The sequence below is a fragment of the Protopterus annectens genome, chromosome 2.part2 (genome assembly GCF_019279795.1).
Source record: "Protopterus annectens isolate FY-2018-M chromosome 2.part2, PAN1.0, whole genome shotgun sequence".
Classification (NCBI taxonomy): domain Eukaryota; kingdom Metazoa; phylum Chordata; order Ceratodontiformes; family Protopteridae; genus Protopterus; species Protopterus annectens.
This window is the reverse complement of record NC_056730.1, coordinates 1037096644-1037122007: the sequence shown is the minus strand read 5'-3', so window position 1 is coordinate 1037122007 and position 25364 is coordinate 1037096644.

Here is a 25364-nt window from a genome sequence, read left to right as displayed (position 1 = left end):
GCCTTCCTTGTGTTTCTATCAATTTGAATGTATTAACAATTACTACTATATTATTACACACTAAAGAGTATTCTGTATATATTCTGTATATTTGTTAGAGACTAAACAAATTACAGAAATCCTCATAATTTGTCAGTTTCCATAGCCATATCACATACATTAGAGGTTAATCAGAAATGACTACAGATATGTTTTTTTTTCATCTGTATCAATAGTAAATATATTACTTGGCATCAGGGAGTATCCTTCAACTAGTCACTGAACATACAACTTATAGAAATCCTCAGAAGTCTTTGATTTCTGTAAACATACTACCACAGACATTACAGGTTGAGGAGAAATTATTACAGATACATTTTCATTCAGTCCTTATCTATTGTTCACTGGGGCTCTTTCCTTTTTATGCATACAATTGCATATGGGGGAAAATTATGCATATTGTTCAATTCTACACTCCTGCAAAAAAAAAAAAAGACTGACCACATGTGTAAGTTGATTTATACAGACTGATGATAATTAAGGTATGTGATAAGAGCAATCTCTTCCACCACAGCAATGCCAGCAGGTAACAGCTTACCTTTGAGGTAGCTGTACATCAGCTATACCTCAAAGTTAATTTAGTTATGTGCACACAGCTTTTAAATGCCATTTGCACCATACATAATTATTGAGGTTTATTAACATTCAGTGTTTTGGAATCCCATTTGTACAAATCCATGTACATTCTCAAAATTCAGTGCATTAACCAATAGCTCAGCATAACTGTAAGGTGCTCAGTGCAACTACCCAATAGGTGTTAGTAAACAGGAGTATCTGTAACACATGCCCAATTTTCTCAAATAGTCTGATACCATCATATATGTTCCAACTTTAAAATGTGATATTAATACATTTACTGCTCATTCCATTGCTATCCATGAACTTAGTCGGAGCTCAGTTAACATTTTTGAGAAGGTGTTTTTTGTACTACTGTCAACAAGAATATTGACCAAGGAGAGGCTCCGGCATGTCTAGATGCTGAACTGGACTGAGAAGATAACCCAGATGTTCACTTTCTATGCTGGACATGATCAGAGGAAAAGAGCACACCCCAGGAACTTTGTGAGGAATAATATTTGGAACCAGATTATGAAGGAGCACCACAGATGGCATGCAAGTCTGTCACCACTATGACTATGAGGTCTGAAGCCAGCCAGTAAATGACTGCAGTAAGTTACATAATCTACACCTTAATGCCTACATATTCTGCTTTTAACTGTATATTAAAACTTGAAAAGACACCACAGCTCTGTCTCTTGTGAGTCAGACAGAAATGTTTCCCACCCTCCTACCTTGTTACTGTTGTGTGCTTAAATACCACTGTCTTTCTAGTTGCCTTGCCCCTTATGTTAATTTGACCATATATCTCATTTCATCTCTGCTTTTACTGGTTGGTGTGAGTAAGCACAAAATTATCATTTTCTGAAATCACTCCCCTATTTAAATTTATTGGCCATCCTACTGTATTCCATAGCACCAGAATAAAAAAGTGACCACTCCCTTTCATTCTATCTTGCTGTTTTAAAAATAGTGACTCTCCACTAAAGCTTAAATTTTTAGACAGGTAAAACTTAAGTTAACTACTTTCACATCTACCCCCTCTAGTGCACACTGCAGTGTTTAGGATAAACCATTTTTCCATCTTACCTTTAAGCATCTATTGCAAGACCACCAGTTATTGGAGAGCCCACATTCTGCCTCTCACTAATCATCTTGGGATTAGTGCTTCTGTTTCTCCAGGTGAGAGAAGGAGTGCAGTTGCATTACTTCCCAGAGACTGATGATCACCAGAAAGCTTAATAACTGCTTTGTAGGTGACAGCTTGGAATCTGTGCTTATATTCTGATCCTGGTGAGAGTAGGAGCAGAGTGCATTGATTCCTGACTGTTTCTGGTTGGAGAGTGAGTGTCTGTGCTTAACATACCTGATTGGTCTGGTTGCTATTTGAGGCAGCTACCAGAAAAAGACTACAAGCCTGCAGACCCTTGCATCATCTGGGATAAGACTGTCGATCACCAAACAGACTGCGGACTGCTTCTCTTCTAGGAATTGGTGCTAACATTTTGCTTCTGGTGAGAGAAGAAGCAAAGGAGTATTATATCCCAACAGAGTGAAGCTGTGGTGAGACCAGCATTAGTAGTAGCCAGGCAGTAGCCATTCATGTGACTCCCCTCTTTTCATCATTCTCGAAAAGGTAATTCTTTATTTTCAGTAAGTACTGCTTAATTTCTTCATAACTTCGGAACATCTGCCTAAATACTTTATCCTTAAATTTTCAGTGTCTAAATATTGGTTTCCCCTTGAGTGTTTGGCAATGCTCTGTACAGACTCAGACACTGAGTGACATTTTTCCTGTAAAATACTTCAGTACTTAATATATTGAGCTCATATCCAGGCATGTCTAAAGGTCAGTTCCCTGTGCTTTTTCCTGTCAACTGGTGAACCTGGGCATCCTGAGACAGTGTAGCAACTGCTTCATGTACACAGACAACCCTCTCCTCTTACCTCCCAACAATATGACCTGTGAGAGATGCACATGCATAGCCAAATTGGAAGCCAAGCACTCTCCAGCCAAGACTGGATTAGCCAGTCAAGAGGAGAAGGATAACACCCGCACCACACCACATTCAACACATAGCCCTCCAGAACATACACCACTACAACCCTCACATAGCAACATAAAACACACTCCTACTTTCATGGAGGCTCTCAATAAAAATCTGCCCAAACAACAGAGACCTCTGAGGCAGAAACGCAAACAACCACCACATCCCAGCACAAACCATGAGAAGACACATAGCTCACATAAACAGTGTGCTGCTCAACCAAAGCCCATAAGGCAAAACAACTTACCCAATACACTAGTCATAGGTGACTCAGTAGTAAGGCACACTGATGTCCCACTCACTAGGGTGAATAAGGAGAAATTTATGGTCAGCTGCCTGTCGGGTGACAGGATCTGCCACATAATGCATGCACTTAAATCATTCCACAACAGGTACAAATATGATGCTGTCATTGTCCATGTTGGTGTGAATGACCTGAGACATACCACCCTGGACTACATGAAAACGGTCATAGAGAAGCTCTCTGATCTTGTAGCCCAGGCAGGTATGACCCAAGCTCTGAGTAGCATCCAACCATTACCCAAAATGATACTACAGTACAAACAGAAAATGACCGACTTCAACAATTTGCTAAGTTTCTGGTGTCTTTATAAGGGGATCCAGTATCTGTTTGCCTGGGATGACATGATCGACAGACCTCGATGCTTCACCAGAGATAGCCTGAACCTGTCCCCCAAGGGATTCCGGATACTGGCCAAGGCTCTTGCCACCCCTATTGTGCCTTTTTAAGGCAATGTCCTAAAGACAAAATTACCACCATAACAGCTCCAAGCAAATGAAATCTGAGGGTTATGCTACTCAATGCTAGAAGTCTAAATCTCAAAATTTACTCGCTTGAAGCACTCCTTAAAATGGAGAACATCGACATCTGTGCAGTGACCGAGACCTGGTTCAAGGCTCCGTAGAGCACCCCAGCACTACAGGCTATAATTCATACCACACCTTTCGGCCTCTAAGCCTGGACTGAAGCACTAAAGGCAGTGGTGTCTCCATATTCATAAAGGATATGCACACCTCTAAACTACTAGCCCAACATAATGCATCAGAGATACTTGCGATACAAATAACACTGGGTAAAACTGCAATCCAGGTTGTAGTCTGCTATAGATCTCCCACCATGTCCCAAGACTCCTACTCCACATTCCTAAGCACACTGGAAAATATTAGGGTACAAACCAATACCCTTATACCGGGAGACTTTACTACCCCTCCATTAACTGGGAAAAATTGCACATGTACCAACACACTTGCTCAACATTTTCTGGAATTCATTAATTCCAGTGCCCTGGACTAACTCATTTTTACCCCCTCCAGGAGTAGAAACATCCTTGACCTGATCATTACTAACATGGGTGACTGTTGCTCTATGCCAGTAATCAACCCATCTTGGTCAGATCTGACCACAAGCTAATCACCATGGATATCCACATCCCACCCTCAGCCACCCCCCAAAGGAAACCACCATAAAAAACTTCTCCAAAGCCAATTTTGGGCTTCTAAAAACAGAGGTGGCTAACTTCACGACACCCATGCAAATGGAAAATAGGTGCATGACTGCTGAATCATACATCAATGCACTGTATAAGTACATACACAAGTGCATGGAAAGGGCCATACCAAACAGAACCAAGACACTCTCCTTCAAAAAAAGAAAGCCAGTCTGGTGCTCTCCCACCATAAACAAACTCTACAACAGAAGGAAAAAACTGTTGCAGAAAAGGGTGAAGTCCCAAGACTGGAAAAACTCCTTTGTTAGCCTCAGCAAAACACTGAGATCCATCATCAAATCGTCTAAAGCTAGCTATGAAAACAAAATTGCTGCAAATTCTAAAGACATCCACAAGGCATTCTATAGTTATGTCAAGAATCTACATGGCAATACTCAGCTCTGCTCTGAGTTACAGCACAATGGCAATACATATACAGAACCAACTGATATTGCCAACATATTGGCTGACAGGTACAGTGCGAACTTTATCCCCTTTTCACCCCCTAAAGGGCCTATCACAATATATAAGGAATGCCAAGTCCCTATTATCATGGCTACACAGGTATAAAACACATTGTCCAAAGCCAAGAATACAGCTTCCATGAGACCTGATAATATCCCTGGCTGTGTTCTACATGAATTACAAAGTGAACTGGCACCATGCCTGAGTACCCTGTTCAATCACAGCCTCATTTAAGGCTTTGCTCCTACCGAATGGCGCAATGCTACAGTCATCCCACTCCACAAAGGGGTAGTGACTACAGACCCTGGGAACTACAGCCCCATTAGCCTAATGAGTCTGATATGTAAGGCTATGGAGTGCATCATCATGGACCTTATAAGTAAGAACATAGTGAATCTCCAAACTCTGGAACCCACACAGTATGGGTTTGTGAAAGGTAGATCATGACTGGTCAACATGATAGACTTCTTCGAGTCTGTCACCAGAGTTGTGGATGAAAGCAAGGTAGTTCACACAGCCTACCTAGATCTTGCCAAGGCCTTTGACACCATCCCTCACTCAGGAATCATAGATTGACTCACTAAACTAGGCATAAACCCCTATGTAATAAGATGGGTTGCCAACTGGCTCACTGATAGAACCCACACTGTGAAAGTAGCAGACTCCAAATCTGACTACCAAGCAGTTACAAGTATTGTCCCACAGGTATTGGTCCTAGGTCCTCCCCTGTTTGGCATCTACTTCTCAGAAGTTCAAGCCAGCACAAAGGGACTCTGGCTGACCAAGTTTGCAGATTACTGCAAACTGGGAGCCATTATTGATTCTCCAACTGATGTAGACATTCTACAAAAAGGTCTCACTGACACCAATGACTGGTTCCAGAACCATGGCCTTAAGCTCAATGCCAAAAAGTGCATTCTCATTCCCTTTGGGAAAAATTTGGTGCCCATGAACTACCACATAGGTGGTAGTCCACTAAACACTGAAGGTGTGATAAGACACCTGGAGACAAAGGTTGACAGCAATCTCTCCTTTGATAACCACATTGCCACTGTAGTCAGAAAGTCCTTCTTTGTGGCACATCTCATTACAAAAGGTTTCTCATCCAGGAAGAAAGACGTCATAATCCCTCTCTACTCATCCCTCATTAGACCTATTATTGAATTCAATGCCCCATTTGGTATGTACCTCACTAGGCACCTACAACTGGAAAGGCCACAAAAATACCTCACTAAGAGGATCTTAGGCCTTAGACACATGCCCTATACAGACAGACTCAAATAACTCCAGCTATACTCTTTCTCTTATTGCCTACTTAGAGGTGATCTCTGCTTGACCTACAAAGCCATGTCTGACCCAGAGCTGCTAGATATGCTACAACTAGATAAATCCCAATCCCTACATGCTACATGTTCCAGGGACCTTAACCTCATTACCACAATAAACAGAACATGCTGGAGGGACAAGTTCCCAACTCAGACACTTCCCATACTCTGGAAGAAACTTCCCATTTATGTCAAGCAGAGCACTTTACTGTCTCTATTTAAGAGAATTCTTGACGAGTGGGTGGGCAATAGGAAGTTCACTCCGGGGATCATTTCAATGGCCTTGTTTGACAGGGGCACTGGGAACTAACTTTGGGTGGCATGATGCCAGGGAATCTTCTTGGGCTAGGCTTATATAGGCTCCAGGGCCATTAGCCTAGTACACACCTATGAACCTATGAACAATTGTATTTGTTATGCATATTTGTTTCTGAGACTGATTCAGTTGTATTTTATGGATATCTGTACTGATAATAGTAGTGCTACTGTAGTTAACATTACCGTTTTGATACCTTCTGCCTTCCGAGGCTATCTGTGACTATACTGGACCAGTTTATACAGTCAGAATGAACTTTAATTATGACTGCACATTCATATAGGCAGCAAATAATATTCTATAACTTCTCCTTTTAGATTCAGTAATGAACTATTATATCACTTAGCTCAAATGGTTAAGCAATGACTCAAAATGACTACTGTTCTCCTAGGTGTGGATTTAAATCCCATTGCATGTTGTTTTTTAAATAGTGGTGGTTATGTAGATAATAGTGAACATATACAATAGACCTATGTTTGTTTGGCAACTTATACAGTACAGCTTTTTACATATATAGCATGGCCATGGTTTACTGACATCTATAGTGTTTAGGCCAAGGATGACTACACATTTCTCTGTTACCCATACCACCTCTAGAAGCATCACACAGTATACTTCTGTATGTGTGAATGCTGAGTAATACATTTACATTACTCAGCTGTACATTATAGAAAATACATTATCACAATAGCCATGTTTGTTATAATCACTTTCATGAATGTAAGACCACTGCTAGTCAGCAAGGCTGAAATATGTCGGAGTTTGTAATAAAACAATGAAACTATAAGACAATTAAAAACTGACACATACTAATAAAGTGGATGCCATCATTTTTCTATACAGTTTTGCAAAATTAAAGGAAGTGTGCTGTTTATTAGCTCAAAACATTAAGCAGTATACCAATTTGAAAGTTCCATGCATGTATGGGTTCAAATCTCAGTGCATACTATTTATGATGTTATTTTGCCATTTCCTTATTTCCTATTTCATTACAGATTTATGAGATGTATACTTGTTTGGTAAGTTATGCAGTACAGCGTTTTACACATCATGTATGTAAGACTTGCATTAATGCCTATAGAACTTAGGCCTCACATGACTATGCATATCTCTGTTATCAGCAAAATTTCTAGAAACATCCCACAGTACTTCAGTACGATGTGAGTAAAAGGCAATTACAACATCTGTGGATCTGTAAACCTTATTCTGTCTAATGGCTGTAGGTTTATGACGGTATTGCTGACGTGTTATTTAATCACACAGTTGTGTTCTAATACTATTACTGGCTTGCCCATTTTGAAAACTACCTTTTGATGTATATCTTTGAAAACTATGACACTTTAACTCATTATGCTGACACATACTATTGTTATGAGGCAGATATTTGTATATTCTGCCATTATTCCATAGTTTTACAACATTAAAGGAACCCCTGGATTCACGAAGCTCTGTGCAAGAATAAGGTTATTCTTGCATGGAGTGGTTCGTGTCCATTTAGGATAGCAGGGGTCCTTGCATATGCATGAAGGCACGCAGCTATCTAAACAAAATGGACATGAACCAGGAACGAGTGCAGGATGAGTGTGTCAGCAATACCAGCACCTGAAACACTTCCCCTTCTTTCTGAAAAAGCCATACGGCACTTTCTGACACAGATGAGTGTCAAACTATATACTATTAGGGCCTGGCTCTAATATTATATAGTAAATGAGAGTCCACAGACACTGAAATGTAAATAGCTCACATTTCAGTGTCAGCGGACACTGAAATAAAAAATAAATGCCACAAACATCTAGAAGGCAGCAGCCTGCAAGTGCACAACCCCAAATGTAAGCACTCTTGCCCTACATGCATGGAAGCAGTAGGGCAAGAGGAAAGTAATAAAAAAATAATAAAAAAAGTAATAATATTTTTTTTTCATGAAATAAATATGAAGTTTAAGCGCCACACAGCTTGTTTGCGCAGCGTACCACTATCCTTAGCCTGGCTGAAATCCTGAAAATGATAGACAAGTGCTACTGTGACAGAAAATGTTATCAAACTACTGTCGTGTAGTGGTACTGCCATGGTATAGCATGTAGAACATGCTTGGTTTGAATCCCCCCTCAGGCAAATTATTTAATAAACTTCTAAGGAATGTGAATGATATATGTCAAACATATGATTCACGTATAGCACAGTAGGGGTGGGAATATGTAAAACATAATTTATAAATTTAATGAAAAAAATTGATTTAAGCAATGCTTTGCTACTGTAAGCATTGCTTACTTGCATTCAGCTCTGCTTAGCTGTTGTAAACATTGCTATGTGAATTTGCATGGAGCTAAGCATAGTGCAGCATATTAAAATTGTCCAGTCAAGAAAAACTGTGGGAAAACTGCCCTATTTAAACCGCACAGGCAGGAATACAGCCATAACCATTTGGGATTGCACACAGCAGGAACAAAATGGTTGGCATTGGAGAAGGTGTGCACTTCCGAGCACAACGTTGGGGCATCCAGGAGTCCAGAGTTATGGTTGGGCTCCTAGTTAAAAACCATGATGGCAGGCTGATGCAAAGCCAGTACCAAGGGTCACAGTACAAAGTGGAGCCTGGGACCAGCTTGCACATGATCTCACCAGTGCCACTGACATACCCCGGACTGGTAAGCAGGTACATCATCACCATAATGACCTGAAGCTGAGGAGGGGTGCACTCTTGGACCAGTGGATCCAAGAAGCCTGAGCACAGGATGTCCCACCTGTCTGTAAGTATGCAGTCTTATGTATCTCTAAGTATGGAAAAAGTTCAACTTGTGACTGTGCAGGTGTGATTAATTGCACTGTTTTGGGTAAATGGGAATATCCATGCATGCAATCTTGACTAATGTTGTAATGTGTTGTACATGACTAATGAATATTCATTGTTAATTTCCACATCATAGCACATATGGGAAGGCAGATCCCAGTGGATCTGCCTCACCTACCCCCACCTGGCTGAGGCACCAGGTCCCAGCACATCTGGGACACAACCTAGACCTCCCTCATCTGCTGGTTCTGCACCACCCTTGGGTGAAACCACTGCAGGGGATGGGGCACAACCCCCCCATAAGAGGTCGCAGTTTGGATGTTGTTACCCGAGATGAGGTCTGTGGCATGGTGCACAGTGTCCTCCAGATGGAGCTGGATGACCTCCTGCACCAGGTGGAGGGCAGCTTTCACAGCTAGAGGGGCAGGTGGCCCATCCATCCCATCCCCCAGCACAGCCACCTTCTGGGCTGTGAAGGAGTAGTGGTGACTGCCATTGAGTGGGGACATCAGTGCCACTACTACCATCTGGGGGGCTCATAAGCCTCAGATTCCCAACCACCCTCCCTGTCAAGGTGTTTACCGCCCTTGTCTGTTGTCTTGTCTGTCTTGTCTGTCTGCAAATGCAACCTCTCCTACCAAACCTCCCTCACCACACTTACTAATAATCCTTCCTTAACATCCCACTCTCACCTTAAAAAAAGGGCATCTGTCCCACAAAAAAATCATGTCCCATATATAGCTCTGCATTTCACACAGAGATATGTACCCATCACACAACGTAACCCTACCAATCATCAGTATTGTATGATGCCCACACACCTCCTTGTAGGGTGTGAGGTTCCAAGTTCTAAATTGGCCACATTGAAAGCAGCTGTTGCTGCCAAAGTAATGCAGAGTTATGGCCCTTTCCTACACCCGTCCTACACATCCCTACTTGTTTCTCCTCTTGTTTGTCCCCCTGCATGCACCAGTTTCTCTACTTTCCTATCTCCTTTTTTTCTTTTATTTATATGAAAGTAGAGCGGGTTTTAGTGGCCATAAGCGGGCGTAAGTGAAGCTAAGCTCATGTAAGCATCGCTTAGCTCCACGCAAATCAGTGCAAACCCACTTATAACTGCTTTAAAGTGCCTTAATCATGCTATCTCCAACAGCCCCTGTTGTGCCCAGTCACAAAATAATCAGCCGCTGCAAGTCTCAAACCCAGGACCCTACACACTATAGCCAAAGTGATTTACCACTAAGCCACGCCAAATGCAAAGAAAAATTGGATGTTCTCTCAAACATATCATCCAGTACAGTTATTTAGCAGTAGAGGAACTATATTTCATCTAGTACAGTTATTCAGCAGTAGAGGAAATGTATTATATTTGTAGATGCCTGTATGTGTGTGTGTGTATATATATATATATATATATATATATATATATATATATATATATATATATATATATATCTATATCTATACATATATATATATATATATATATATATATATATATATACAGAAAATATATATACATGACCAAAAGCACCAAATTAAATACCTCTTGTAATTATTGATATCATCCCTCCTCCACAGCTGAACAGATCTGCCTTGCAACACAATAACCAACACTTGTAAGTCTCATACACAGGACCCTACACAACATAGCCACAACAAGTTAATAGTGATCCAACTCAGCTGTACGATGTCAGGATGTCTACCATAGGGAATGTACAATGTGGAAGCAGTAAACATTCCAGTGATACATACACACACACACACACACACACACACACACACACACACACATATATATATATATATATATATATATATATAGAGCTATATATGTATATACACATACATACACATATAGATATATTACTACGTATAGATATGTATAAGAAGATACATATTTAGAGGGTGCACAGCATATTGAACAGCCAGTATTCCTACAGTTGCCAAATTTTAAAATGGCCATTGTTTGATTCTTTCATACAAAAGACAATTATTACATGAAACATATACCCACAGAGAAGTCAAAGGATATGACACCACACACAGGTTTGCATACATAGAAGTGTTTATTGTTGTACTATTTCAGTTGTATATGCCATTTCCTATAGCAGTTAGGTGTGTGAAAAACATAATAACTGAGTAATGCAACTCTCAAGAAAAACATTTGATGCAGTAATCTGAAAGCATAACATAGGCTGCTGTCCAGGCCAAGTCCTTCAATTAGTACAACAGTAAAGAAACACTGTACTGGAAGATAAGAATCAATCAACATTAATTAATTACAGATGAAGCTCAGCAGCCTCCAATTACACTCTGTACTCAACCCCTAGGGGAAAAAGAATTAAGTTGTCACAATGAAAATGTATCTGTTACATAACAATGCTTAACTTAAAACATCACTATCACACTGACAAACAGAACTGTCTGTAAGACAGTAAGCACTAGCCCACCACTGTTCCCATGGTGAAATGTATGAAAATGTACAGCCATATACCTTAATGTGTCTTATTACTGATATCCCTCATATGCTGTAACAGTCTAGCTTATAAATGGTGCATACCCCTCCCTCACAGAATGACTTACAAGGGCATATAACAGTGTTACATACACTGACCTCTGGACTGTACAAGGTCACACATGTTTTGTCCAGCTGTAGCCCACATATATATGGACCCTACCTCACAATATATGTGGGAGTCCACAGTATCACTGGAATGATGGCAGGAATGCCAGCACAACATAATGATAGGCCACTACTTAACGACCTTTTACTGCATGACATATGGACAAAGCCTGGTACATATGTGGAGGACAGAAGCTGGAACACAGGGTCATATTTGCAATATTGCTGTTATACACTGTGGAAGTGGCTGATGTTACAGGATTGGTTGCAACATACCCTTACTCAAGAATATGAAGTCAGAAACACAAATGGATGTAGCCATGTACTTATAGCACTCAACAGACAGAATGCCACTGATATATCAGAGACAAGACCTGTGTGATGAACAGACAAAGTTTCTTATCACACTTTTGGTGTTTAGTCTACTGCCACCTATGTGGTAATTCACGGGTACATGTTTTTTCCCAAAGGGGATAACTATACATTTCTTGACATTGAGCTTGAGCCCATGGCTCTGGCACCAAGCATCTGTTTAAGTAAGCCCCTTTTGTAGAGTATCCACTTCATTTGGGGATTCAATAATGGCTCCTAGTTTGCAGTCATCTGCAAACTTTGTTAGCCAGCATCCCTTAGTGTTGGCCTGTATTTCAGAGAAGTAGATGCCAAACAAGATCGGCCACAGGACTGAACCCTGAGGTACTCCACTTGTCACTTGTCTGGAGCTGGATTTGGAGTCAGCTACTTTTACAGTGTGGGTTCTGTCAGTAATCCAGTTGGCAACCCATCGAGTGACGGAGGGATTAATGCCCAGCTTAGTAAGTCTATCTATGATTCCAGAGTGGGGGATGGTGTCAAAGACCTTGGTGAGGTCCAGATAGGCTGTGTGGACTACCTTATCCTCATCCACAGCTCTGGAGACTGATTTGAAGAAGTCAATCAGGTTCAGGAGACAAGATTGGCCCTTCATGAACCCAAACTGGGTGGGTTCCTGTATTTGAAGGTTGCCAATGTTTTTGTTTATAAGTTCCATGATAATACGTTCCATGGCCTTGCAGATCAGGCTCATCAGACTGATGGGGTGGTAGTTCCCAGGATCTAAGGTAGCTCCGCCCTTGTGAAGTGGGATAACTGTAGCTGTGCACCACTCAGTGGGCATGAAGCCTGAGGTGAGGCTATGATTAAACATGACACTTAGGTGAGGTGCCAGTTCATTTTGTAGTTCAAGTAATACACAGCCCAGGATGTCATCTGGTCGCATGGATGCTGTATTTTTATCTTTGGTGAGTGCGTTTTTTACCTGTGTGGCCATTATTACTGGAATTTAGTAATCTTCCGGTATTGAGATGGGCCGTTTAGGGGGTGAGAGGGGGGTGAAGTTGGCACTGAATTGATCTTCCAGGATATTGGCAATATCCTTGGAATCAGTATATTTAATGCCATTCTGTTGTAGCTCAGAGCAGATCTGAGCATTGACATTTAGATTCTTGACATAGTTATAGAAGGCCTTGTGGTTGTCTTTGGAATCTTTTGTAATTTTATTTTCATAACTAGCTTTGGAGGATATTATGAGGGATTTCAGCTACTTACTGAGGATGGTAAGGGAGTTTTTTGCATTCTGTGATTTTCCTCTTTTCTGCAACAGTTTCTTCCTTTTATTGTAAAGTTTGTTTATGGCAGGGGACCACCAGATTGGCTTCCTTTTTTTGGAGGAGAGCATCTTGGTTCTATTTGGGATGGCACGATTCGTGCATGAGTAGATATGCTTGTACAGTGCCTTAGTGTAGGATTCAGCAGTCAAACTTTCAGTTCCCGTCTGCATGGGTGTCATGAAGTTTGTCATTTCTGATCTGAGTAGCATGAAGTTGGCTTTGGAGAAGTTTTTTTATGGAGGTTTCCTTACTGGGGAGGGGGGGGTGTGGATGTTAAGGGTGATTAGCTTACGGTCAGACCTGACCGATGAGGTGGTGACCATAGGTGTGGAGCATCGATTTCCCATGTTGGTTATGACCAGGTCTAGGATATTTGAGCATCTGGTAGGACTATGGATTAGTTGATCCAGGGCATTGGAATTTATGAATTCCAAGAACCATTGGGCAAAGGTGTTGGTACATGAGTAGTTTTCCCAATTAATGGCAGGGTAGTTGAAATCACCCAGTATTAGGGTGTTTGGTTGTATCTTAATATTTTCTAGTATGTTTAGAAAGGTGTAGTGAGAATCTTGGGGCATGGTGGGGGATCTGTAGCAAGCTACAGTTTGGATTGCAGTCTTACCTAATGTTAGTTGCATCTGGAGAATTTCAGATGCATTGTGTTGGGCAACTAGCCTCGTGGTGTGAATATCCTTGGAGAATATGGACACTCCTCCACTTTTAGTGTTTCGGTCCTGGTTTGGTGGCCAAAAAGTGTGGTAAGAATTGTAGCCTGGTATTGCAGGGGTGCTCTCTGGTGCCTTGAACCAGGTCTCAGTTACTGCACAGATATCGATGTTCTCCATTTTTAGGAGTGCCTCAAGAGAGTGCATTTTGAGGTTTAGACTTCTAGCATTGAGTAGCATTACCTTCAGAATTTGCATGCTTGTACCTGTTACAGTGGTGGTTTTGTCCTTTGAACTTTGTCTAAAAAAGGCATTATAGGGGTGGCAAGAGCCTTAGCCAGTAACCTGAATCCCAGGGGAGACAGGTGCAGACCATCTCTGGCAAAGCATCGTGGTCTGTCGATCATGCCTTCCCAGGCAGACAGATACTGGATCCCCTTTGAATGACACCAGAAGCTTAGATAATTGTTGAAGTCAATCATTTTGTCCCTATATTGTGGTATCATTCTGGGTGACGGCAGGATGCTACCCAGTGCTAGGGTCATACCTGCTGGGCCACATGATCCAAAAGCTCTTCCATGTCTCTTTTTATGCAGTCCAGGGAGGTATGTCTCAAGTCATTCACTCAAGCATGGACAATGACAGAGTCATATTTGTACTTGTTGCGGAGTGACTTGAGTGCATGCGTTATATGGTGGACCCTGGTACCCGACAGGCAGCTGACCGTAATTTTCTCCTTGTTCAGCCTGGTGAGTGGGACATCAGTGTGCCTGACTATAAAGTCACCTATGACTAAAGTGTTAGGTATGTTGTCTTGCCTTAGCGGCTGTTGCTTAGTGGCACACTGGTGTTGTGAGCTATGTGACTCTTTGGTTGTGATTGGTGTTTGCATTTCAGCTTCGGAGGTCCTTGTTGCTTGGGCAGGTTGCAGTTAAGGGCCTGCGCACATGTGAATTTAATGTTGTTATGTGTGGGTGTTGGTGGTTTGGGTTTAGAGGGTCTATGTGTTGCTTGAGGTGTAGTGTGGGTGTTACCCTTCTCCTCTTGACTGTCTAGCACAATCTTGGGTGGAGAGAGCTTTGCTTCCAGTTTGGCTATGTAAGTGCATCTCTCACAGGTTGTAGTGTTGGGTGGTAGGAGGAGAGGGTTGTCTGTGTACATGAGGCAATTGCTGCATTGCCCCAGTATACCCATATTCACCAGGTAGACAGGAGAAATCACTGGAAGCTGTCCCTTGGACATGCCTGGTTTGGTGCTTTTATTGTAAAGTACAGGAGCTGTTTTTCCTTGCCTTAGCAAGGTACTTTGCAATTATAGACTGTTTAGTGCTTACGATTAATTTCTCCTTATTAACAAGGAGAGCTAAGTGTTTGTATCAGTTTCAGGCTTCCTAGTGCTTTCCAGCAGGTATTAGAGCAAGTGCTAGTCACAGGGATGCTTAAAGGTAAGATGAAAAAAACGGTTTATCCTAAACACTGAAGTGTGCACTATATACGTTAGATGAGAAAGTAGGTAACTTAAGTTTACCTGTCTAAAAAGTTAAGTTTTAGTGGAGAGTCACTATTTTTAAAACAGCAAGATAGATTGAAATGGGGTGGTCACTTTTGTATTCTGGTACTATGGAATACAGTAGGATGGCCAATAAATTTAAATCGTTGAATGGGAGTGATTTCACAAAATGATAATTTTGTGTTTATTCACGCAAGCCAGTGAAAGCAGAGAGGAAATGAGATATATGGTCAAATTAACATAAGAGGCAGGCAACTAGAAAGACAGTGGTATTTAAGAACACAACAGTAACCAGGTGGGTGGATGGGGAAAAAATTCTGCCTGACTCACAAAAGACACAGCCATGGTCTCTTTTGAAGTTTTAATATGCAGTTAAAAGCAGAATACAAGTAAAACCCAAGGTAAAGAAAACAAATCACAGTATTCAAAATATAAAAAGGCAATAAAGTAATACAAAATACAACAAATAAAAAGCAAACTAACCTTTCCTTCACAACAAAGTGTAGCAGAGTCTGGTGAGCTTTTCTAGTCTATCACAAGAGTGCTATTACAGGGATATGCATCTATTGCACATGCCACAGGGATAGTAGGGTGATGCATTGTCATGGCTCTCCTATGGTCAGCAACATCACTATCCATTATACTGTGTGGCAAGGTGGATTGTATTTGGAGAATGTGGCCTCAGAATGCTGAATCCTACAAATATACATACTTGCACACATACACACACTTGCCAGAACTTAGAGGGTAACTCATGCCTATCTACCCATTTGTACAACAGTGTTGTGCTGGTACTGCAAGCTCCAGGTAGCCCACAGGGTGAAGAGTGTAACAAGGTACATATAATGTCCATTACAGCAGCAGCCATATCTAACTATGGCAATGGGGGGTGTGGTGGGTGTGAAGGGCCTCAGGGTATTATCAACTACAAATCTACGAACACACAGACACTGTTATTCTTAGTAATGCACACTGACAAATCTGTCAGTACTGGGATCCATAGGTGCAGGTGTTCATAGGTGTGTACCAGGATATTGTCCATAGAGAGATTGGAAGAGTAGGGGCTGTATGTACAGTGGTATCATGCCACCTGCCATTTGCCAGCAGGCCATCTATCAACTGATACCACGGGAGTGATCCTCAGGGTAAGAGATAAATGCAACATCCAATCATCTGGTTGCCTCTTGCAGAGGTCTAGTGAGGTGCTCCAGTTGACATGTATGCAACATGTATTACATAACATGGTCAGTGTCTGTCTTGGAGACCTCTACCCAAGCATGTTCTGTTGACTGTGGTAGTGTAGTTGATGTATCCATGGCATGTGGTGCGTACAGGGTGGGGTGTCCTAGCTGTCCCATTCATAACACAGCTGGGCAGACATTGTCAATGTCACTCAAGCATAGATTGCCTGTAAGCAGCCAAGATGGATACCTGACATTTGCACATCTGTACAGAGGAAAAACAGACATCAGCTAGCCAACTGGTTATGCATTAGGATGACTGTGTTGACAGATAGACATCTGACACTGATAGGTATGCCATTACTATATGACAGCAGCCCTCAATGACCTGTCCTATACACACAGTACTCTACAGTTAATATCCACATGCCAGATAAATATGCAGTAGGAAATACTTAAGGACACACAGCTCACACTCCAAGAACATGACAGTGAGGACTCAGAGTCTATCTCTGCATGCAGGGTTATTTGGTTCCAGTACTATAATCTACATTCTACTCTTACTTGGGAAAGCACTGCCAACAGTAGTAACGTAATGATACACTACATGCCAGTGTGACTGCATAAAACTTGAGATACAGCCCATGTACGTAACACATTCAAATGGAAAAGAGTGTTGTACAAGCTATATATAATCAGGTGTCCCAGACAGTAGACTCAAACCCCTTGCTACTGCAATGACAGCACATAAATGCATGTTATGTACATGGAATTAAATACACTTATTAAAATGTCATTACCCTGCTTTTTTATCAGACTGTAATGTGATCAAGCTGCTCAAAACTGCCTTAACCACTTTGTATCCAACAGCCCTTGTTCTGCTTAGTAACAAAATAAACAGCCCTTGCAGGTTTTGAACCCAGAACCCTGTACAATCGAATCACAGCACTTAACCACTAAGCCATCACAGCTGCGAAAACATGTGTTTTTTTTTCCAATATATCTGTCAGTACATATACTGAATAGTAGTGAACAACTGCTTTGCCTTGTACAATTGCGTAGTATTTGTTAGTGATAGGAGTGTTGAATCAAGTATGTTGTTGTATCTAAATATACACATATCAGATAAATATGGTGTGATACATCTGGGAAGGTATATGCAGCAGTCATGTTTACACATAACAAGGATAAGATATGTGTACATATATATATATATATATATATATATATATATATATATATATATATATATATATATATATATATATATACATATGTATATATATGTATACATCTACATACACATATATATTTATATATATATATTGCTATACATCTGTATATTGCATTATATATGTGGACATATATAGATCTATCTATCTATCTATATATATATATATATATATATATATATGACGATATATACATATATATATCTGTATATATGTAAACATATATATATATATATATATATATATATATATATATATATATATATATATATATATATACATATCTGTATATATGTAAACATACACACACACACACACACATATATATATATATATATATATATATATATATATATATATATATATATATATATATATATATATATATATATATATATATGTGTGTGTGTATATGTATATATATATATATATATATATATATATATATATATATATATATATATATATATATATATATATATATATATATATATATATATATATATATGTGTGTGTGTGTGTGTGTGTGTGTATATCTATATAGATATATATACAAATATATGTATGTATATATATATATATATATATATATATATACATAGATCCGCGGTGGTGCAGTGGCAGCATTGTTGTCTCACAACAAGAGGTTCTCCCGTTTGATTCTCGGCTGGAGTGCGGGGAGTGCCTTCTGTGTGGAGTCTGTATGTCCTCTCCACGGTTGGGTGGGCGTTTGAAAGACATGCGTAAATGGGCATGCCTTCGTTGAAGGTTGAACGTCGAGCTGACACCTCGGCGTTCGTCAAAATCTACTGCCAATCATTAGTGGACGGAGTTCCACTGTGGCAACCCCTAACTGGGAAAAGCCGAAAGACAACAACAACACACACACACATATATATATATATATATATATATATATATATATATATATATATATATATATATATATATATATATATATATATATATATATATATATATATATATATATATATTATATATATATATGTATAACATATGTCCATAACATGTAGTGGAGTCATACCTCAGCACCAATAGTCACAACCTCTTAGTGCATGGGGATGTCATGTAAGTATTGCAGGTATAAATGTAGACTTTTGCTACTGTAACAGGGGTTGTCTTAACAGAAATGTTTTGTGGGAAGTCACATCTGAAATTGACATGTATGCCATCAGTTACTGACAGACATCATAAGATCTTCATAGTACAGTACCACACAAATCACAGTAATGATCCTGTGGGATATAGCCGAGATATGACCCATAAATGTGGACAGTCTGACATGCTCTGGTAAGTCCAGAGGTATACACAGCACCCCTTAGTGCAAGACGTGTGGACCAAGCCTGACAAAGTGGATGTTTACAGCCAAGTAAATGAGGATATCATGAAAATACTGGAATAGATAAGCTTACACAGTTTATGCATTCACACACTCCTGTCTGTCCTGACACATAATAACCAGAGGAGCAGAGGTCACAAGCCCACATACTATCCACTAGTTAGTGACATACATCTGTACAGCATCCCACTGCTTTGTCAGAAATACACAACAGTTATGGTGGCCCGGCAACAGTACATCTGACAAATATCTGGACATAACATCACAGTGGGTAAATACACTGAGTTGCTAGGCATGTCACAAAGCATTGTGCAAACTACAGGCAGACTGTCACAACACTGGCCTACATTTCTTATGAGGGAATACACATGTACCTACAAATATGGCAGGCTCTACAGGCATGTAACAGCATGGAGTAACAGATACCTGTGTGAAATGTATACCCACAACCAGTCTGAACACAGCCACAGTCACATATGGTAAGCTTAAGTATATTACATTATATGGACTGTGTGAACAACACCATCCTCATATGTGCCACTCACACACTAACCCTACATATACTGGGCCAATACACAGTGTATTCCAATGCCTGATTGTGGTATGGGACTTATGTCAGTCTGGCCCTACAAACATGTACGCTGATAGGGTACCATACACTGCAGCAGCATGCAACATCACATAGAACAGGACCAAGAACAATGACATCTACCACAGTCTGTACACAGGCCAAGATAAATATGCACATTACACAATCTGTTGTCGACAATCACCATAAGTACACAGACCTCACTACCATACACATTACAACAGAATGTCCATAGCAGTCTGATATCTCACTGGCCTATCAGGTATGATGACATATGTCTACTAAGGGATATGAAGTCAGTAACTCACATGGCTGTCACCATGTATTGACTGCAATCCTCAGAGTATGCTACTGCATTTCTAAAGATAGGAAATGTGTGAGTAACACAACACATGTAAGACTCCAAACACTGGCCAGTCTGCAGATAGCCCTACAGGTGAGTGTTTACCCAACCACATAACACTGCCATGACAGATATTAAATCATGTAGAACAGCCATATCCACACAAACCTTGTTAAACAATTACTTCCAATGTAGAAGAGCAATACTTACAATCTGTCCTCATGTCTGGAACATCCCCCTCCTATTTGTTGGCCTGTCTCTACAGTGTATGTTGTAAGAGATTTATCCAACTACCCTCTATGATGTTGTTTGTCAATCACCCACATAAAGTCCTGCTCACAGTGAATGAAAAGGGCCAACACCCACAGGAAGTGCTTAGTTATAGGAGTGTGTTTCCATGCAATTGGCTATAGGAATGATACCACAGCTGTTCTGCATGCAATCAGCTATTGAGATACTGCAATTCGTGCACAGGCCATCTGCTGATCATGAGCATCACTTACAAAACACAAGCTGCTGCCTAAGCAAAGCAGGAGTACTTTTCCACATCCACCACTCAGGGAGTGAGAGAGACAGACAGAGACAAAGTAAGAAAGGAAGGGAGTAGGAGATTAAGAGCCAAGCATGTTTGTGTATGATCCATGGGTGGAGAATGGTATCTGGGCATTATGATGGTTGCCTATATTGTGTACTAATCCATACTGTCACATGGTAATTGCACATGGCTGTACACATTAATGGCTGAGGATTATCGACTAGAATCTCTACAATGTTTTGAAAATGTTGGCCTTGTAATGTTGACAATAGGACATGTAGCTCCACAATATGATGATGTGGCAAAACCCACACTGCAATAGACCCTGTCATTACAAAATCACACCAACAGGACATTGATAATGCACGCAAACACACACTTACCAATACTGCTTTTCAAACCCCTACCTGATGTATTACTATTACATTGTTATGCAATTATCGCATGTGCCACAGAGCTTACATGCTGAAGTGCTCTCCAAAGGTACCTTTGAAGGTGAGTGGCATCAGAAACAGTGATAAAGGCGGGATAAGGGAAGTGTAGTACATGTGGCTGTACACAAAAGCAGGTGTCAAGGAAGACACAACCACAGTCTCTCAGGGACTCACACGCATTATCACAGTTGACAGGGTCAGGATTAGAAATCCTACCTAACTGGTTTGTTAAACTACATGTGCTACCTGTGTAATACTGTAGTGTAACAAACTAGTTTGTTACTCTACAGTATTACACAGGTAGCACATGCACCACAGAGCTTATCAGGCTGATATATGTCCAAAGGTTAATTCAAGGTGACTGACATCAGAAGGCATGCTACAGTAGGGCAATGGGAGGTGTAGTGAGTGTGATTGGCTTCAAAATCATTAATCTCCACACACACACATACACACACACACACTTACCTGTACTGACATGCATGGTTTCATTGCTTCACAGGTGTGTAATAGATGACTATGCCAAAAGGCTGTACAAGGCTAGGCAAAGGGAATAACTTGGCATCAGGCCACATGACAATGGTCTCCAGTGTGGCTCAGGGGTGTAGTCACTGGATTGGTCCACACAGGTGGGTATTGTATTCACCATCCACTCATCTGGGTAACTATTGTGGGTGGCCAGTGCTGTGCAATGCTTGCCATGTATGGGATCTATACTCCATAATGGACAGTGTCTGGGTTGTGCACATCTCACTTGCATGTTCTGTGATGTGTAGAAGTGTACCTGGGGTCTCTGGGGCATGTTGTGTGGACAGAATTTTTTTATCAACTGATGTGGCATTCCTGACCTCATGTGGTGAGAACTGGCTATGGAACTGAGGTCGTGCCTGCACCTACATTGACAGCAAGATACAGGTATTCAGTGGAGTTAGTGGCATCTGTCCATACAGGGCATGCATATAAGGCATGGTATTCCCTTTGTGGCTTACATTTGCAGACTCTACAGTTGTTGCAGGCGTCCAGTGAGGAACATAGCAAAGGACCACTGTAAGCAATTATTTGCCTATTGTAGGGATGGAACAGGGTGTCATGTCCTTTTACTTGCTAGATAGCACACACTCATTCAGGAGATGTTACACATCACAGTACATTCTTATGTCAGTGGCAGTGTTGTGGTGAACATGCATGTAGTCCACTGCAATCACACCGTGTTTACTATCTGTGAGCAATATGCAGGGAACTCCCAATTTAGTGATTGTTGCCTAGCCAAGTGTGTTTGTGTATGTGACATGGGTGGAGAGGGTTCTCTGGGTAATACAAGGGTTGCCTATATTGTTCACTGATCCATAATGTCACATGTAGGGCTATGGATTGTCTACACCAGCCTCTTTGCTGTTTGACATCTGTTGTCCTTGTAAGGTGGACATTGTGACATAGAGTAGGTCCTCAATATAAGAATTTAGCAAAACCCACCCCATAATGAATCCTGTCATTACACAATCACAGCAACTTCCCACAGGCTACTGATGCCAAACACACACACTTGCCAGCACTGAGATTCCAACCCCTACCTAGCTATGTATTGATACTACCATGCACCACTTGTATCGCATGCGCCACGGAGCTTATTGGATGTATGCTGTCCCAAGGTATTTCTAAGGTGGGAAACTTCACCAGCCCTTGTAAATACTGCCATTCGGTGATGTAGTGGGTGATAGATCCTAAAATAAATTTCACCCTAATCACTCATTTACATTTGCCAGGGGTGAGGTTCAAACCTCTATCTAACAACTTTTACGGACCATTATGTTACACATTTACCACATGCACCACTGACATGACATGGTATAGCTTTTTGCAACAGATACTTGTAAGGTGGCTGATATCTGCAGGGCTGTTAAAGTCAGGCTCTGAGATGTGTACTGGCTGTAAATAGTGACAAAAACTTGGACACACAAACACTTGTCACAGATGGGATTCAAACCCATAGCTGTGTAGTTACTGCAATTACATCATTCCGCATTTATGGCACACACCACAGAACTTAAAGGGCTACCCCTTCTCCAAAGGTATATTTCAAGGTAGATGACATCAGCAGCCTTGCTAAAGTAGGGCAATGAGAGGTGTAGTGAATGTGAATGGCCTCAAAAGCATTACTCTCTACACACACACACACACACACACACACACACACACACACACACACACACACACACACACACACACACACACACAAACACACATACCCACACACACACACACACACACAGAGTATCACAGTTACCATATCTGGGATTAGAATTCCTACCTAACTAGTATATCACACTACAGCATTAGTCAGTTATATCACATGTCACAGAGCTTACAGGGCTATTCCTTCTCCAAAGGTGTATTTCAAGGTGAATGACATCAGCAGCCTTGCTAAAGTAGGGCAATGGGAGGTGTAGTGACTGTGAATGGCCTCAAAAGCATTACTCTTTATACACACACACACACAATTGCACAGTTGTCATGTCTGGGATTCAAACTCTTACCTAACTAATACATCACACTATAGCATCACACACTTGTAGCACAAGCCAGAGAGCTTATAGGGCTAGCCCTTCTCCAGGGTTGTTTTTCAAGGTGAATGACATCAGCAGTCTTGCTAAACTAGGGCAATGGGAAGGGTATTGACTGTGAATGGCCTCAAAGCATTAAGCCCTACACACATGCCATATCTGGGATTCAAAATTCTACCTAATTAATACATTACACTACAGCATTATGCAGATATAGCATGTGCCATGGAGCTTACAGGCTAGCCCTTCTCCAAAGTTGTTTTCAAGGTGAATGACATCAGCAGCCTTGCTAAAGTAGGGCAATGGGAGGTGTAGTGACTGTGAATGTCCTTAAAAGCATTGATCCCTACACTCACAAACACAGAGTTTCACAGTTGCATGTCTGGGATTAGAACTCCTACTTAACTAAAACACCACAATATAGCATTACACAGTTATACCATGTGCCATGTAGATTACAAGGCTACCCTTTCTCCCAAGTTGTTTTTCAAGGTGAATGATATTAGCAACCTTGCTATAGTAGGGAAATGGGAAGTGTAGTGACTGTGAATGGCCTCAAAAGCATTGATCCCTGCACACACAGAGTTTCACAGTTGCCATGCCTGGGATTAGAACTCTTACCTAACTAGAACATCACACTATAGCATTATGCAGTTATAGCATGGGCCATGGAGTTTATAGAGCTAGCCCTTTTCAAAAGTTGTTTCTCAAGGTGAATGACATCAGCAGCCTTGCTAAAGTAGAGCAATGGGAGGTGTAGTGACTGTGAATGGCCTCAAAATCATTGATCCCTATATGCACAAACACACACACACAGAGTTTCACAGTTGCATGTCTGGGATTAGAACTCCTACTTAACTAAAACATCACACTATAGCATTACGCAGTTATAGCATGCTCCATGTAGCTTACAAGGCTACCCCTTCTCACAAGTTGTTTTTCAAGGTGAATGATATTAGCAGCCTTGCTAAAGTAGGGAAATGGGAGGTGTAGTGACTGTAAATGGCCTAAAATGCATTGATCCCTGCACACACAGAGTTTCACAGTTGCCATGTCTGAGATTAGAAATCCTACCTACCTAGTACATCACACTATAGCATTACACAGTTATAGCATGGGCCACAGAGTTTATAGGGCTAGCCCTTTTCAAAAGTTGCTTTCCAAGTTGAATGACATCAGCAGCCTTGCTAAAGTAGGGCAATGTGAGGTGTAGTGACTGTTAATGGCCTCAAAAGCATTGTTCCCTACACACCCAAAGTTTTATAGCTGCCATATCCGAGATTAGAACTCTTACATAATTAATACATTACACTACAACAGTACGCAGTTATTGCATGCACCATGGAGCTTACTGGGCTAAATTTGTCCAAGGAGGTGTTTCAAGGTGACTGACATCAGAAAGCTTGCTAAAGTAGGGCAATGCGAGGTGTAGTGACTGTGAATGGCCTCAAAAGCATTGATTATTACACACCTAAACACACAGAGTTCCACAGTTGCCATGTCTGGGATTAGAACTCCTACCTAATTAATATGTCACACTATAGCATTACGCAGTTACTACACGCGCCATAGAGCTTACAGAAGCAATTCTTCTCCAAAGGGGTATTTCAAGGTGACTGACATCAGCAGGCTA